Source organism: Staurois parvus, unplaced genomic scaffold (assembly GCF_062004578.1).
Source record: "Staurois parvus isolate SC_StPar_1 unplaced genomic scaffold, SC_StPar_1.0 ptg000414l, whole genome shotgun sequence".
Classification (NCBI taxonomy): Eukaryota; Metazoa; Chordata; class Amphibia; order Anura; family Ranidae; genus Staurois; species Staurois parvus.
In genome coordinates this window covers 7,766,379-7,783,826 of record NW_028318210.1, presented here as the reverse complement: position 1 = coordinate 7,783,826, position 17,448 = coordinate 7,766,379, and the positions used below count along the sequence as shown (strand labels likewise).

Sequence of the window (17,448 nt, the reverse complement as noted above, 5' to 3'; positions counted from 1 at the left end):
GGTGAAATACCTATAGGTGAGTAGTTGTACTGTTTTAGGGATTTGTAATTCTGTGCAGCCAGTCCTGTGTTTCGCACAGCCACATTTATCCACTGCAATTGGTAATGCAGCTTGGCCTCCAATTTGCACTGTTGGTTGATTGGATAGTGAAGGAGTACTTTCTTTTATATCTCCTTTATTATACAGGATTTGTTTAGCGCCAACAGTTTACAAAGTTATCAATATACATTTCATGCACTGCACCTAAAGTGGAGCTCCACCCAAAGGGGGAAGTTCTGCTTTAAAGACTGGTCCTCCATTCCCCATGAAGAATTGGCACCTTTTGGGGAGTGAGTACCCGTTTTTGACAGGTTCCCACTTCCACTCTGACTACTTAGGAGATTGAAAGCGAAATTCTCCTCCACCCACCTCCCTCCCATAGTCTTCTGGGACACATGACAGGTGTCAGAAATCTGTGGGACTATTCACAATGCACAGCGCATGCTAGTGCATGCGTAGTGGGCACCCAGCTGTGAAGCCGCAAGCTGTCACACTGGGTGCTCTCACTTAAAGTGCTCCACCCAAAAGTGGAAGCTCTGCTTATCTGCCTCCTCCCCCCCTCTGCTGACACATTTGGCACCTTTTGGGGGGGGGGGAGCGGGTACCTGGTTTTGACTCAGTTGTTGTGGGGCTCAAAGCAGCTGTCCCATACCTGTACTGGTTTACATTCCCTTGTCCCTGGAAGTCTTTGTCCCATGCTGTGTCCCATATCTCAGTGTGAAGTGCTGTCACTTATGCTGCCCATCTCTGTCCTATTGCCATATATACATGACTCACCTGTGCAGACTGTGTCAGCATTCACATGTAAATAAAGGTGGCATTCATATGTAATTAGCAATGGCAATGTGGCAGTCATATGTGTATAGCAGTGACATTCATATGTATATTATGACCCCAAGGTTCCAGCTATCAACACATGTGCTAGTGGTCAGTGTAGATTCCCCCTTACATTGGTGGCCAGTGTAGAAATGTATTGGTTGCTGGAGTAAAATCGCCCATTACATTGGTGGTCAATGCAAATTCCCTATTACACTGGTCATCAGTTTTCATCCCCCCTAACATTGATGGTTGGTGTAGAAATGTCACCTCCCATCCCCATCCAGCACTGCTACTGATCCCACCCACCCCAAGCACTGCCCATGATCCCAGGAGTCCTAGGAATTTTCTGTCTATTAGTGGGTCCCCTTCTCAGTCCATGGTATGCAGGCAGTGAGGAGAAGATGTGCTGTAACCTTCAGCAACCAATCAGTGAGACGTAATTAAGTGCTGTAACCTTTAGTAACCAGCGAGTGGTAAGGATGTGCAGTAACCACTAGCAACCAATGGGTGAGCGGTATTGATGTGCAGTAACCTCTAACAAGCAATCAGTGAGTGGCAATAATGTGCAGTAACCACTAGCAACCAACCAGTGACCAGTAATCATGTGCCGTACTCTCTAGCAACCAATCAGTGAGCAGTAAGGATGTGCAGTAACTTCTAGCAACCCATCCGCAAGCAGAAATCGTGCTTTGTAACCTCTAGCAATTAATCAGTGAGCCGTATTGTGTGCTGTAACCTCTATCAACCAGTCAGTGAGCAGTAATGATATACTGTAACCTCCGGCAATCAATTGCAATTGTTGCCTGATCTGCTAGAGTAAACTGATTTTGAGTTTAGCTTCTATTTATTGTATGTCTCAGAGCAGGTGGAGAGCGAAATTTCATGGAAGGAGCCAAAGAAAATATTTGCCATGGGTTCCATCAATATTAAAGATGGTCCTGCCTAGGGGACTGCGGTCCCTTCACACATGCGCAGTGGGAAACCGGCTGTGAAGCCTCACGGAACTCCGCTTTAAGATTCCTGCACCAGGGAGAGAGGATGGCCGGTGAACCTGGCTGGGGTGAACACACCGTTGGATCAAAGGGACAGGTGAGTGGCTGTTTTTTAAAAGTCAGTAGCTACAGTTTGTTGTACCTGCTGACTTTTTAATTTAATTTTTTTTCCGAGGAGACTGGACAACCGTTTTCAGTTTCTGTAATTGTCACTCGCATATACTGACTTTTTCCCCCGGCTTTTTTTTTTTATTCTTGAACAGCAAGAATGAATGGCTAATGAATGTGGTGAAAAGGGGACAAGATTTTTTCTGTTCGGTTATCGGCTCCATCAGGTCAATATTGGTTCCAGTAGTTTCTAGTGCTTCATAGATACAACCGTGCAGATATGTCGCCATTTATTGCTTTAGTTGAGGCCTGCCTGTCTACCAACTTAAGCTGCCCATTAACAACTCAATCTTGGAAAGCTTCAGTATTTTAGCTGTCACTGGAGGTGAGGGTAAATCTAAACAAAGACAAAAAAGGGAAAAAGGGAAATGCATCCATCTAGAACTATAAAAATACTTTTATCCAAGTACAATCAAAACAGACTGTTGCACGCACACGTATCCAAATGGAAAGGGTACCTTGTACATGGCCACACTAGAAGGAGAATGCTAATACTGGGGTCAAGGACAGTCGTCCTCTTCCTCCAGCCCTGCGTTGCTGTTGGGCAAGATGCCTCGCGCCCATGCCTGTTAAAATTCATGCTGGGGCTGTCCGCTGACTGCAGCTGGAGCCTGGTTCTGCAGGTACCCACCTGCCCAGTCTAGCAGGGCAGAGGAGTCTAAGAGAGGGGGGATTGGGTAAGAAAAACTGCTTTACCTGTCCCCTAGACAAAAAAATGCAGTTAACCTCTGCATTATGGACACTGTTCCTGGAGTTCAGCTTTAACAAATCTTCAAAGAGAGCAGTCATTTTTTAAAGTTATTGTTACCCCTCTGGTTTGGGTTTTTGTTGCCTTTGTTCCTTCACACTACAATAAAACAGCATGCTGCCTTATGACATTATGGTGTCAGTAGGCGCATACTAAGGATGGTGGGACCCCCGGGATGTAGATGTTGTCCTCTAGTATCGTTAGCTTTAGAGTATGAGTTCATCTTTGTTGGCTGCTTCCAAAACATTGTTTGCAGTTTTAAATTTATTTTGCTTGTGTTTTTTGTTTTGTTTTTTTTAATGCACAAAAATAGTGGGTGTTCACATTTCTGTACTTTTTTATAATTATAACGTGTGAGCAGACATTCCGTTTCTTTTTGTTACCACGGTAACAGGCTCATGGCACTTGCTCGGGTTGCTGTGCAATTGTTTTAGGTCTCTTTACAGTAATACAAAGAGAATTGCAGGCACTGGAATTGAGTTTACTGGATTAATAAGGCAATGGAGACTATTTGGCGCCTCCCAGGGAGATCGAGTCGCGCCCTTTACTCAAAATAACTTTTTTGCACTCCTATTTGTTTTTTGTTTAGTTTTTTTTTAATTGTTCTTTCATTGAGTAGTGATGAAGCCCATTGTTTCCAACTGGAAAAGTCTACGAATGCTCAGATTTATAATTTCAGTTGAGTTGCACTTTTCCCAGTTCTGTTGTATCATTCGCTTTGGGTAATTTCCGTGTGCTGCTTTGTCTCCAGTGCAGCAAAGTTGGAACGTTTTTATGTGAATTCGTATTGTACGATTATTTGTAAGTAGAAACTCCACAACTCTGGGCTAATTGTAAAATCATGGAGGCCCATTGCTATTTAGGAAATATGTCTATGATGTTGAATAAAGTGGGCAAGTCCTCACAATTTATAATCTGTGTCATATTCAGTTATTAGTTGATCTCGTAGCATGACATCGTACTGCGCTTCCAGAGGGAATTGGAGCAGAACTACAACCTTTTGCTGGTAATTCTGTTCTGTGAAATGTTCCTGCTTCCAGGGGACCACTATGGTGTGCTGTTAGCTTGATTACCAGTTTATATTGTAAAGCTCTGTGCAAACTGTTGGAGCTATATAAATCCTGTATAATAATAATTACCATTGGAATGCCCAGGATGTACATAGGGGCTTTGTAGGTTTTTTTTTTTTAATCAAGAAAATTTTTTTGAACATAAAGAAGTTACATACATGAATCTGTAAACAAAAAGGCAATGTAAATGGGCTATCTGGCCCTATGTAGGAGAAACATCATAGCAGGGGTGTACTACCAATTCAGTATATGACCATACCGTAATCCTAATACATCTGGGAAACAGATAAAGCAACACAGTGTTGCAGAATACAAAAAGAAAAAAAGGTATAAAAACAAGGGAAATGCCACCATTAAACTTTCCATGGCAAGTAAGTTTGCTAGCCAATAATATGAAGGCGAACCATGTTGTGAAAGGATAGTACATTGACAGTGACACGAGAGATCTGCTCCAATACCCTGATCACAGCGGGATACTGACACACAGAGAAGGTCCTGGGATGTTTAGCCTTTCATACCTGCAGAAGCCTATGCAGAACCAACTGGGGAGATACAAGCCCGGGGGTATCAAGCCACGCTTGCCAAATATAAAAGAATTTACGGTGAGCATTTCTATGCTGGTATGTCCATCTTTCCCATATTAGAAGGGAGTTAACTTGGTCAACCCACTGTTTCTTGGTTGTGGCATGAGGAGACATCCAAAGATGGGTGATTTGTTTGCAATCAATATATACCGTAAAAGTCTAAAGACTGCAATATTGATTGGGGAGGTAAAGATTTGCTCATCCAAGGGTCTTCATCTTTAAAACGTATGCTGCATCCTGATAGATGGAAATCGCAAATTTACAGAACCCTCATAAGGATTATTGAGATACCAAGAAAAAAAAAATTATATTTTTTTAATATAGATCTGTACGGATTTTGTGGGTTTTTGGCTCTCCGACAGGCTTCAGGGCAGACAGATGTTTGCTCAGAAAGAAAAAGGAAGGAAATTCAGGACTTCAGCTGTACATTTTGAGGTTTTAATGTTTTCTGTTATGCTGAGACCTGCACAATGTTTTTGTTCTGACCCTTATCTGTCCAGTTTTGTTCTGACCCTTATCTGTCTGTCACCATGATTGGCCAAGCCTACTGCAGATTGATTGTTGGCACTTGAAATAGACAATATAGATACACATAAAAGATTACAAAACACTGTGGTATGTAGAATGGTAGTATTCACTTACAAAATGTAAGCAGTATGCACTGGGAAATGATGAACTCCCTGGGTTCCAAAGGCCCATGGTGTTTTGTAATCTTTTATGTGTATCTACAGTCAGGTCCATAAATATTGGGACATCGACACAATTCTAACATTTTTGGCTCTATACACCACCACAATGGATTTGAAATGAAATGAACAAGATGTACTTTAACTGCAGACTGTCAGCTTTAATTTGAGGGTATTTACATCCAAATCAGGTGAACGGTGTAGGAATTACAACAGTTTGCATATGTGCCTCCCACTTGTTAAGGGACCAAAAGTAATGGGACAATTGGCTTCTCAGCTGTTCCATGGCCAGGTGTGTGTTATTCCCTCATTATCCCAATTACAAAGAGCAGATAAAAGGTCCAGAGTTCATTTCAAGTGTGCTATTTGCATTTGGAATCTGTTGCTGTCAACTCTCAAGATGAGATCCAAAGAGCTGTCACTATTAGTGAAGCAAGCCATCATTAGGCTGAAAAAACAAAACAAACCCATCAGAGAGATAGCAAAAACATTAGGCATGGCCAAAACAACTGTTTGGAACATTCCTAAAAAGAAGGAACGCATCGGTGAGCTCAGCAACACCAAAAGACCCGGAAGACCACGGAAAACAACTGTGGTGGATGACCAAAGAATTCTTTCCCTGGTGAAGAAAACACCCTTCACAACATTTGGCCAGGTCAAGAACACTCTCCAGGAGGTAGGTGTATGTGTGTCAAAGTCAACAATCAAGAGAAGACTTCACCAGAGTGAATACAGAGGGTTCACCACAAGATGTAAACCATTGGTGAGCCTCAAAAACAGGAAGGCCAGATTAGAGTTTGCCAAATGAAATCTAAAAAAGCCTTCACAGTTCTGGAACAACATCCTATGGTCAGATGAGACCAAGATCAACTTGTACCAGAGTGATGGGAAGAGAAGAGTATGGAGAAGGAAAGGAACTGCTCATGATTCTAAGCATACCACCTCATCAGTGAAGCATGGTGGTGGTAGTGTCATGGCGTGGGCATGTATGGCTGCCAATGGAACTGGTTCTCTTGTATTTATTGATGATGTGACTGCTGACAAAAGCAGCAGGATGAATTCTGAAGTGTTTCGGGCAATATTATCTGCTCATATTCAGCCAAATGCTTCAGAACTCATTGGACGCTGCTTCACAGTGCAGATGGACAATGACCCAAAGCATACTGCAAAAGCAACCAAAGAGTTTTATTAAGAGAGAAGTGGAATGTTAATGGCCAAGTCAATCACCTGACCTGAATTCGATTGAGCATGCATTTCACTTGCTGAAGACAAAACTGAAGGGAAAATGCCCCAAGAACAATCAGGAACTGAAGACAGTTGCAGTAGAGGCCTGGCAGAGCATCACCAGGGATGAAACCCAGCATCTGGTGATGTCTATGCATTCCAGACTTCAGGCTGTAATTGACTGCAAAGGATTTGCAACCAAGTTTTAAAAATTGAAAGTTTGATTTATGATTATTATTCTGTCCCATTACTTTTGGTCCCTAACAAGTGGGAGGCACATATGCAAACTATTGTAATTCCTACACCGTTCACCTGATTTGGATGTAAATACCCTCAAATTAAAGCTGACAGTCTGCAGTTAAAGCACTACTTGTTCGTTTCATTTCAAATCCATTGTGGTGGTGTATAGAGCCAAAAATGTTAGAATTGTGTCGATGTCCCAATATTTATGGACCTGACTGTATATTGTCTAAGTATATTTATCCTCCCTACATATATTGCTAGCCCCTGAGGAAGCGACGGGTCGTCGCGAAACATGTCGGGCACAGCCTGCACAACTTGAATATCCCCTACCTCTTTGAAGGATTGCTTTGTTGGTACTATCTATACTGCTACCATCTTTTGCAATCATTCTATGTGGTTGGTGGGTCATGGGTTATTAGCTGTGGGCTAATTGTGCAATGATATCATACAAGATACATTTTAGAGATGATGTGATGTTAATAAAGAAACATTGATTTGACTATTTTTTGTACTGAGTTTCTGTGCCTAGAAAGTCCATTTCCATATTCTTCCTTCCAATTGACTGGAGTATGGTTTTAGGTTTTTTACAGTTCTGTGAAAGTCAAATCTTTTTCCTACCTGCGACACTTGCTTTATTAATGTGGACCCATAAATAAAATTTACACTCTAAGTTTATAGGTAGTAGGTTCCTCTTTCTCACTGTACATTAAAGATGAAGATAATCAAACATATTGCACCCAGGTACAGAGATGAATACTAAACAGAACACATTAAAGCAGAACTTTACTAATAACAACTTGATAAAAAAAATTATGTTCTTTAGCAGGGATCATACATTCCACATTAAAGCGGAGTTCCAGCTGAAAAAAAAAGTCATCAGCTACAGTTTTTGAACTTTTAAAATACAGCCACTTACCTGTCCCTTGGTCCAGTGGTGTCCTCACCATGGCTGGTTTCTCCGGCCGTCTTCTCTCCCTGGTGCTGGCATCTTTAGTGTGGGCACCCGGCTGTGACAGCTTGCGGCTTCACAGGCGGGTGCCCACTGAGCATGCGCGAGAAACGCTGCGCTTTGTGAATTGCCCCGTAGTCTTCTGGGACCTGTTACATGTCCCACAAGACTATGGGGAGGGAGGACAACTTCTGCTTCCGATTGTCTAGGGGCGATCGCAGCAGAAGTGGGAGCCGGTACCTGTCAAATTCGGGTACTCTCCCCCCCCCCACTCCCCTAAGGTGCGAGTGGGGGACAAAGCATTAAAACTGAACTTCCCCTTTTGGGCGGGGCTGCACTTTAATAATTATGCATAATTATGTGTGTGCTGCAAATTTCCTCCAGCATTGCTCCTGTTTTGTCTGGCTGGAGGCTGCCATTTTGCTGAGGCCCAGAGCCCCTGAACAGCAGTGAATCCTAAAGCGGAACTAAACCCATCGATTGGTTTCAGAAAACTGTTACATTCCTGGAATGCTGGGATTGTTAACTGTCACATATGCTTGTGTCCTCAACCAAACTGTCCAACCAACAAATGACTGGTGTCATAACTGATCACACGTGCACCACCATGGAAGTTACAGATCAAACATAAGCAGCTTCCTTGGCTGTAAAGGATAGGAGGGGTTAATACCACTTTAAGGCTGTCAGCAGATTGGCCTCTACAAATTCAGCAGTGCCTAAAAATGCCTAAAATGGAGAGCAACTGAGCATGTGCAGAGCAGGGTGAGCCAGTGTATTACTGGATTTTACCAGTATAGACACTTATTTTTAATGTTTTACATAGATATACCTGCAAAAGGCAGCACAGCGGCTAAATGGTTAGCACTTCCACCTGGCAGTACTAGGGATTTTGGTTCAAATCCCAACCATGGCACCTCCTGCCTGGAGTTTGCATGTTCTCCCTGTGCGGATTTCCTTCAGGTACTCTGGTTTCCTCCCACACTCCAAAGACATGCTGGTAGGTTAATTGGTTCCTTTCTAAATTGGCCCTAGTATGTATGTATGAATGTAGGTTAGGGACCTTAGATTGTACGCCCCTTGAGGGTTAGGGACTGATGTGAATGTGCAATATATATGTAAAGCGCTGCGTAAATTGGCAGCGCTATACAAGTATTTTAAATTACTAAAAATAAAAGGGGCCAGCCTGAAGTGATCTAGTAGAACTTCATTTTCTGACTAAAGTTCAACTTTAAGTTAATGCACATTGATTAGATTTACATTAAATTGATCTTTTACTTTCATATCTTTAAAAAATAAAAAACTTTTTAAAGACCATATTACTATTTTGTCTGCAATATGTGAGGATATAAATATGGCAGCTTCTATTGTGAATTTTTGTTTAAATGTGGGCTCCTGGGTTGCCATCCTTTATCCAGCCTTTAAAAACAAAAAGAAAATCAAATGTTTGGTCAAAGTGAGGCAAAAGCCATGCAGCTACTGCTCTGATTGACCATGGTGCTCTGGGGATTCACCCTAACCCTTTTGGAAGAAAGTAACCATGTCAATGGTCCTTTGTACTCACAAATTACTACCCTTCCACTCCATTCTCTGTCACAGCCCCAACCAGAATACTCAATCATGTGAATCATGGTGCTCTGATTGACCATGGTTCTCTGGGGATTCACCCTAACCCATTTGGAACAAAGTAACCATGTCAATGGGCCTTTGTACTTACAAATACTACCCTTCCACTCCATTCTCTGTCACAGCCCCAACCAGAATACTCAATCATGTGAATCATGGTGCTCTGATTGACCATGGTGCTCTGGGGATTCACCCTAACCCTTTTGGAAGAAAGTAACCATGTCAATGGTCCTTTGTGCTCACAAATACTACCCTTCCACTCCATTCTCTGTCACAGCCCCAACCAGAATACTCAATCATGTGAATCATGGTGCTCTAATTGACCATGGTGCTCTGGGGATTCACCCTAACCCTTTTGGAACAAAGTAACCATGCAATGGGCCTTTGTACTCACAAATACTACCCTTGCATTCCATTCTCTGTCACAGCCCCAACCAGAATACTCAATCATGTGCCCGTGTCCTGTATTTGGTCACTAGTTCAGTACACTGCATTATGGGAGGAGGGCTCCTGCTCCCCCATACCTGGAAGTACTGGGTATTTTTCAGCAGTGCCCACAGAAGACAGAGCTGTTGTAGAGTGCTGGAGATGAGAGTGCAGATAAATATGCAAGAGATGCAGTTTCTCTTTATTTGTAAAACTTGTGTTTTTATAAAATGTTTGTATATGGTATATTATCCCTTTTTTAAATGTAATGCCCCAAATACATAAACTCGTAGCAACCAACCAGTATTCCTTTCTCATCAGACAGGAGTGAGATGGAATAGTCATTTGTTGTGATTTTCTACACTCATCACAGCTCTTTGTACCCCTTCTAAGCCATATGCTTTCTTTCCTGTGATTACTAACTTATACTACACATTACACAGTGCTCAAAAATACAAAGGGCAGAAAAGTGTTTTGAAGTTAAAGCTGCCATTCGTGAGCCTAATATCAATGCTTTCTTTGTTTCTTGTTGCACTTCGGATTAAAGCAGCACTGATAATGGTGCCATCGCTGTGAAAATGTACATTGGCTGATGTGCATGTACGGGACCCCTTCCTGTCCTAGAACAATACATTCCCATGGGTGCTTTCAGCTGGCAGAATTATCGTGGCAGTGACAGAAGACATGTGACATTTACAGTTCTCTAATCTTGCAGCATTGATATATGTATTTCCAGCAGTACTACCAGATTCTTAGACTTGTATAGTGGACTGCTACAGTTTTCCAGACTCACATGGGATTTCTATCTTGTGCTTTAAAATCCACAAATGATAAACCATAATTATGGATTTAACCATATACCTACCTCCTGGTGCATGTCATGCAGATTAATACATAGCTAATCTCTCTCAATCAACATGAACTATATTTCAATTCTTATGCTACTAGTTTTAGTAAATAGAAAGGAAGGTATATTGTATTTACTTAATTAAATTAATTACAATTTTAATCATTTCTTCAGTTGTTTTCTGGCCTAGGCCAAAATCATGTTATAAATCGCAGCAGTGTTCATGGAAATTTTTTCTTTTCTGTGCGGCCACTGCTTTAAAAAAACATATAATGAGTAATTTTATAGCAAAAGATACCGATTTGTACACGTAAACAAAGCGTCAGAAAAGGCCTGGTCTTAAAGTGTTACTAAACCCATGGCCCTGAATTCACTATATCCATTCTTCCACAGTACACAGAACATTTGTTTTTCTAGAGTTTTTTTGGAAGTTTTTTTCCAGCAGTAAAAAACGCTAAATGCAATTAAACGCTACTAAAACACTCCTAACAGCTTTTTTTTCTAGCTTTTTTTTATCTACACATGTAATGTAAAAACACTAATAAAACACTAACACTCCAAAACGCTTATAAATGCTACTAGAAAATACAATTACCAATATTTTTTTATCCAGCATTTTCATCAGCATTTCCAGCGTTTTTTGAGCTTAAAAAAAGTAGCAGAAAAAAATAGTTTTTGTAGAGGTTTTTTTTTGGAGCGTTTGTCCAGCAGAAAAAAAAAACGCCAAACGCTCAGATGCTCCGAACACCTTTTTTTCTAGCTTATATTTTTTTCCCCTCCTTTATGTACTGTAAAAATGTTAATAAAATGCAAATTCTCCTAAAGTCTACAACAAAAGCTATTACCAGCATTTTTTATCCAGCGTTTTTTTCCAGCGTTTTTCGAGCTTAAAAAAAAAAAATAAAACGCTAGTGTGCATGGAACCTAAATTTTTTTTTTTTATGTTCCTAGAAGCTGACGCTTGAAAATGCTTCTATCCTACAATGGTGTGCACGGACAGATAGGATAACACTAGTTACTTCTAGGGGCAGCAAAAAACAAATGCTTATAAATAGCTGCTAGGATAAGCTAGTGTGCATGGGGCCAAAGAAATATCATCAGTGCAAATGTCTATTCCGCACAACAGGCAATCCCTATTCAAAAGGTATCTGCTACTGTTCAAACTGCGATTCGATGGAGCCAGTTATCCTAACATTGTATCAGTTACACAAATTAGACCTGCCCAGGGGCGGGCTGACAACTCATGGGGCCTCCGGGCAATAGGGGATCATGGGGCCCCTGTGTCCTTGCCCAAACTTAAAAAAGCCTATGAGAAAGGTACAGGGGCATCTCATGGGGCCCCCTATTGACCCCGGGCCCTCGGGCAGTGCCCGAGTTTCTAAATGGTCAGTCTGCCCCTGGACCTGCCCTGCATTCATCTGTAATAATTTTGATTAAAACTTTAACAATTCATTGAAAAATAATCTTGCAAATTTAAAATTGTCTAAAAATCTGTCTTTTTTTTTTTTTTTATTTATTGGCCAACCCAATGATAAAACCTTCTAGGAGTCTGTCTTATCCGCAGTCTGGGTACCAATACTGATGGGGTTACTTGTCTTCACTGTTGCTACTCAAGATATATAACATCTCCTACAATCTATATTTTTAATTATCCTGCCTCATCTTGATTCTTAGGCGATCCTGGCCAAGTGAGCAGATTGATCACCGTTTGGTCCCTTGCCCCTTTTAATAAAGGTATTTAACATTTTCCCATCTGTGTTTTTCCTCCTCCTCCCTCTGGTGTATTGATGGACCAGAGAGTGATATACAGTATATAGGTCATCTCACCCAGCAAATGGGAGGGGAGTTCTCTGGAAGAATTCCAGCATGATTTTATTGTCCTGCTTTAGTACAACTGTTTATCCGTGCTGTTCAGACAAAATGCCGAAAGTCTGTTCGATCTGTCAAGGTCAGAAAGACAGTTCTAATTGAAACCTTTCATCCATGTGATCAGTTTCAGCTGTCTAAACTGCATTTAATGAAATCTCTAAAACGATCTGTGGCGGTATTGTCATAGCTGGGTTATTCCAGCGCTATCTTTTGTATGGCCTGTGAGAGCACATTGTGGTGCTCTTTTGGTGCGTCCGACCACACGGAGTTAATATAATGGCATTTGATGCCTGGAATTTTGCCATAAAACCCGTGTCCCTAGGTGCATATTCTCTGTGATTTGTGTATTTTTGGAAATATCCAGTTGCTTTCCATACAGTAGTAGCTTGTGTGTTATTTTTGCTAACAAAAAAAGATATTTTCCAGTAGATCTTTTTTTTTTCTCCTCCTGTAACCCTTGTGGTGTATTACTGTAGTCAAGCCAGGCTGTATATATGGTAAAAAAAAAATAAAATCTGCCTTTTTAGCTTTTGCTTGAATTTGATCTTTTTTTTTTTTTGTTATTTTTTGCAACAAGTGATAAAATACCCTATGTTCCAGAGATTTGTTCTGTGGCTTTCTCACACAAAGCAGCGATCAACTCTCCCAAGGTCCTACATGACCAAGAACAGTGCAATAATCCAACAGAGCTGCTCAGCAAGCTAGCGGCGGAATGTGGCTGCATTATAGTAATCATGAAAGTTTAATTCCACTTTAAAGGTTAAGTTCACTTTTGTGAATGGGGCCTGACAGCTGAGTGTCTGCATTCTCTCCCTGCTATGTAAATGTATAAAGGTGGACATACACTATACAATCTGACAATCTCTATGCAGTTTCTCTTAGATTTACCAAAACTATGGAATCTATCTATCAATTCACTCTGTATCCAATCAAGCAGGTCCTTGCACTACATCAGGGGTGTCCAGTCTGCGGGCTGCATGCAGCCCCAGAGAGTTTAGCATGTGGCCCTGGCCTGTCTGGAGAGACACTGGGGATGCCATGAAAACATAGCAGCTGTGGTAGCCTACATTGAGGAGCAAGGCAAATGCACCCCTGGAGGTATTCAGTGAAAAACTAATTGAAGGGTGCAGGGTTTGTGCTAATGAGGTCAGCTGGAATTCTTCCTGTGTCTTACTGGTTTTCATGTCCCAAATGTACAGTTGCAAGAAAAAGTATGTGAACCCCTTGGGATTTCGTGGAGTTTTGCATGAATTGGGCATAAAATGTGCTCTGAACGTCATCTAAGTCACAACAATAGAAGAACACAGTCTGCTGAACATAATACTACACAAACATTAGATGTTGCCATGGTTTAATTGCACATAACATGTAAACATTCACAGTGCAGGGAGGAAAAAGTATGTGAACCTTTGGACTTAATAACTGGTTGACCCTCCTTTGGCAGCAATAACCTCAACGAAACGTTTCCTATAGTTGCAGATCAGACCTGCACAACGATCTGGAGTAATTTTGGACCACTCCTCTTCACAAAACTGTTTCAGTGTAGCAATATTCTTGGGATGTCTGGTGTGAATCGCTCTCTTAAGGTCATGCCACAGCATTTCAATCGGGTTGAGGTCAGGAATCTGACTGGGTCACTCCCTTTTTTAAGGGCAGGACAGCTGTCAGCAACACATCCAATATCATCACACTGATTGGAGTCAAGGTTGGCTCACTCCTGGCTCCAATTAGCTCTGGGAGAAGTCATTAAGCTAGGGCCTCGCATACTTTTTCCTCCCTGCACTGTGAATGTTTACATGTTATATGCAATCAAACCATGGAAACATCTAATGTTTGTGTAGTATTATGTTCAGCAGACTGTGTTCTTCTATTGTTGTGACTTAGATGATGTTCAGAGCACATTTTATGCCCAATTCATGCAAAACTCCACGTAATCCCAAGGGGTTCACATACTTTTTCTTGCAACTGTACATACCAGGAAGTCATGAAGTTTTCTAAGGAATACAGCAGGGGCTAAGGTAAGGTCTTGTTGTGAACATCAAATAGAGCTTTTATTTTTATATATTACATTAATGGTATATTGGTAGATAGGGTAGCTGGAATTTATAATAAAAAAAAAAGGCGAACTTAGCTTTTAAAGTAGAGCTATGCCCAGTCACTAAAATCTTATAAACTTCAATACATTAATGTAATTTCATTATTATTATTTTATTTTTTTCATCTGTAGCTTTAATTAAAATGTGGATCTTGTACTTTTAGAGTGACAACACTCTTTTTGCCTCCCAATTGTTCTCCTGTGTTGTCACCCTGCCACATGGGCTTCTGATAAACTGTAAAAGGATGCTTGAAAATACATTGCATAGACTTGGTGCATAGTTTTTACCATCGGGTAGTGCTCTCTGTGAAATGCAGCCAATAAGTGCACACATGTAGACAGAACGTGGCTGCAGGAGGTTAGCAGCATTGAGATGCAACAAGGAATGTAAATCAAACCCAATGGGGTTTATTTACTAAAGCTGGAGAGTCCAAAATCAGACTCCCTTCTGCATAGAAACCAATCAGCTTCCAGGTTTCATTGCCAAAGCTTCATTGAACAAGCTGAGGTTAGAAGCTGACTGGTTTCTATGCAGAAGGGAGTCTGATTTTGGACTCTCCAGCTTTAGTAAATAAACCCCAATGTGTCAGCCTGAAAAGTAATTTTAGCTGGGTTAAACCTCATGCGGATGGCATTAAAACACTTCTTTTACAGGTGTACAGCATATTTTTTTATGCTGCTAAACACAGTTCTATGGTAGCCTATGAGGCCATGCACATCAGGCATTTAGATCAGGATTTTATAAGCAGCATTTAGAGGCATAAAAAGCATCAAACCCGATATCAGAGAGGAGCTTATGAGCATAATTTAACACATTCACGTATAAACGTGCATGTGTGAGTGTAGATGTAGTCTAATGGCCAGAATAAATGAATATTCTGGCCAGTAGAATGCTGGCTGGTGTGAATGAGCCCTAATACAATAAGGAAAAAAAATTCTTCTCTTATTAAATCTGAAAGTGTTAAATGTAATCAGGAGCTTGTTTATTTCAGCATAATTTGATTTTGCATCCATGACTGGTGTAACTGGGAAGACCTGAATAATTTATATCTGCAGGATTAAAGCAGGCAGAAACCTACAATACAGAAATGGTACCAAAAGCAGTGTCTGTTGTCATTATTATTATTTATTTCAGGTACATATATAGTGCCATCAATTTACACAGTGCTTTACATATATATATATTGTACATTCACATTCGTCCATAACCCTCAAGGAGTGTACAGTCTAAGGTCCCTAACTTACATTCATACATACACATATACTAGGGCCAATTTAGACAGGAGCCAATTAACCTACCAGCACGTCTTTGGAGTGTGGGAGGAAACCGGAGTACCCAGAGGAAACCCACGCAGGCACAGGGAGAACATGCAAACTCCAGGCAGGTGGTGCTGTGGTTGGGATTCGAACCAACGACCCTAGTACTGCCAGGCGGAAGTGCTAACCATTTAGGCATTGTGCTGCCCCATATTACTTGATTTCCTTGCTTTACTTTGTTTGCTATTATTATATTATTATTATACAGGATTTATATAGTGCCAACAGTTTGCTCAGCGCTTTACAAAATGAAGGTATACGTTACAGTTACAATACAATTTGGTACAAGAGGAAACTGCTCTTAGAGCTTACAATCGACAATCAATATTTAGGTGTGGCACTTAGGCCGGGTACACATGGACCGAATATTGGCCACAATTGGCTGGTACAGTAGAAATGAGCTAACTTTCGTTCCGTGTGTACAGCTGCCTGTCCGACAGAAACTAATCTCGTGACCAGCTTCTGTCGAATGGACATGCTGGAATACCGCCAGTGTCTGCGAGTGCTGACCATTGTTTCTGCTGGCGGTGAGGTCCTCATGTCAGAACACAAGAGCACAATGGAGGAGATCACTGCACTTAGATCGCTTGTGTTAGAACAGCAATCTGTCAGTTTTTCGTTCAGCCTGCTGAGTTGAACAAAAACAAAACTTATAGTATGTAACAGGTTTTATGGTGGCTAGTTAAGTGGTTGTTTCTGGCTTCAGTGTTATCCTGGGTCATGTGGGCAAGCAGCAAAATCAAAGAGAATCCAGAACTCTTGAATTGTAACGCAAAGTACTGAAGCTATTGGACTAGCGTGTTTGCAGTCAAAAGCAAAGGTCAAGGACGTCAGCGTACATATTTTCATCTTTGCAGGTTTCCCTTAAAAAAAAAACAAAAAACCTCACATCCTGGAATTGTGATACAGATGGGAAATTTTACAGGTTAATGCTAAAGTATACAAGTTGCTGTTACATAGTCCTGGGCACATAGTGTGTTCTGTGTCTTTTAGTTGGATGACACTGGGCACTATTCAATTCTGGAGACTTATGGTGAAAAGAGAGTATCTTCATCACTAAAACTTGAATACTTACAGTAAAGGGGCTATATGGGAATAGTTCTCCTTTTGGCCTTGAGTAACCAAAAGGGATTTTCAGTTTATTAAATTTAACCATAGTGGGTTGGAGTATTGAACTACAGTAATACCTGGATGAAAATGTTTAGGCAGGGTGTTAATCTCTGCATGGCAAGACTTATATTCCAAAGGGGAAAAACTCAACACATGGAATTTTGAGGTATCCCAAAGAGTAATACACAAGACACTAATTGTTAAAATAACAAAGGAGAATGCCTCCCCAATCACCCTTTAATTGATACAAACGTTAAAAACAAAAATATGTCCAAAATAAAATGTCTGAGTACCAAATGCTATCCTATAATTAAATCGATCCGACATTACAATATTATTGGAGCATTAACTTAACAGTATATTCAATTCAGTTCAAAATTGGCTGCAATTCCTCAACATGAATATAAGATATGCATTAACAAGGTTACAATATGTGGTAAAAACTGATACATACAGTCAAGCTGTATGAAGATGAATATGGTTCCAATGTGCTAACATGTGGTAAACATCGAATCAAACAAGGTGGAAAAGGCCCAAGAGGTCATCCAGAAAAATGAGGCACAGATATTCCCCATGTGTGGGTGTGGCGGACACACATCAGGACCTCCACTGAACCCCAAAAGAAAGTGTAACCTACAG

General features: G+C 40.9%; 1 protein-coding gene across 4 annotated transcripts in view; it reads left to right on the top strand.

Moving 5' to 3' along the window:
- Positions 1 to 17,448, top strand: part of MAPKBP1 (mitogen-activated protein kinase binding protein 1) — a 248,028-nt gene that overhangs the window by 71,294 nt on the left and 159,286 nt on the right. The window lies entirely within an intron of this gene.